Here is an 864-nt window from a genome sequence, read left to right as displayed (position 1 = left end):
CTGGAGTTCCTTGTCACTGGCTGCGTGTAAGCTTAAGTGGCATTCTCTTGTGAGAAATGTAGTAAACAGCAGCATCCCTGTACCCTTCGGTCAGCAAATGCTTATTAAAGCCTGCTCTGTACAAGGTCCATGCAGAATGCGCAATGGAATCCAGTCGCCATCCGCTCCCTGCCAGCTGATAAAGCAGCGCTTCTTACACATTGTCGTGTACACACTTTCCCCTGGAGATCTTGTCACGATGCAGATTCTGATTCTGTAGGATGGGGCCCAGATTCTGCATTTCTAACAAGCTCCCGGGCGATGCCAATGCACCGGTCTGTGTAACATGCTGAGTGACAAGGGTTTCTAGCAGGGGAGGAGACACATGTTTAATTATAATACGAAGTAAGAATTGGTAAATACCATGTAAGTTCCATTAATTATCAGTAACAGCCTGGATTTGTCCCAAACCCAGGATTGTCTTTGCCCCTTTCCGCCTTCCATGTTCCGTTGGTATTGTTGCTTTTTATTATTATTATTGTTGTTGTCGTCGTTGTCGTCATTGTTGCTCTCCTCCCTGAATTTCATTTCTTCTGTGGGTGCTCACTGCATATGCTGTTTCTTAGCTTAGAATCGCTTTTTCCTTTTTCTCTTTAGACTAATTTTGTCAAGGTTTGTCTTCTCATCACGCCTTCTTCCCGGGGGCCGCAGTCGGGGACTGCTCCCTCCAGCTGTGTTGGCCTCCAGCAATCCTGCCTGCGGTGGAAAGTGCGCTCTCCCGTTCCCTCTAGGAAGCGCCTCTCCGGGCCGCCTGCCACGAGGACGCTGCCCAGAGAACCTTTCGGCGCACCTGCGGCCAGGTGAGGGGGCGCGAGCAGCACGCGG

The sequence above is a fragment of the Pteropus alecto genome, unplaced genomic scaffold, assembly GCF_000325575.1.
Source record: "Pteropus alecto unplaced genomic scaffold, ASM32557v1 scaffold106, whole genome shotgun sequence".
Classification (NCBI taxonomy): domain Eukaryota; kingdom Metazoa; phylum Chordata; class Mammalia; order Chiroptera; family Pteropodidae; genus Pteropus; species Pteropus alecto.
The sequence above is the reverse complement of the archived record's forward strand: the minus strand, read 5'-3'. Positions refer to the sequence as shown.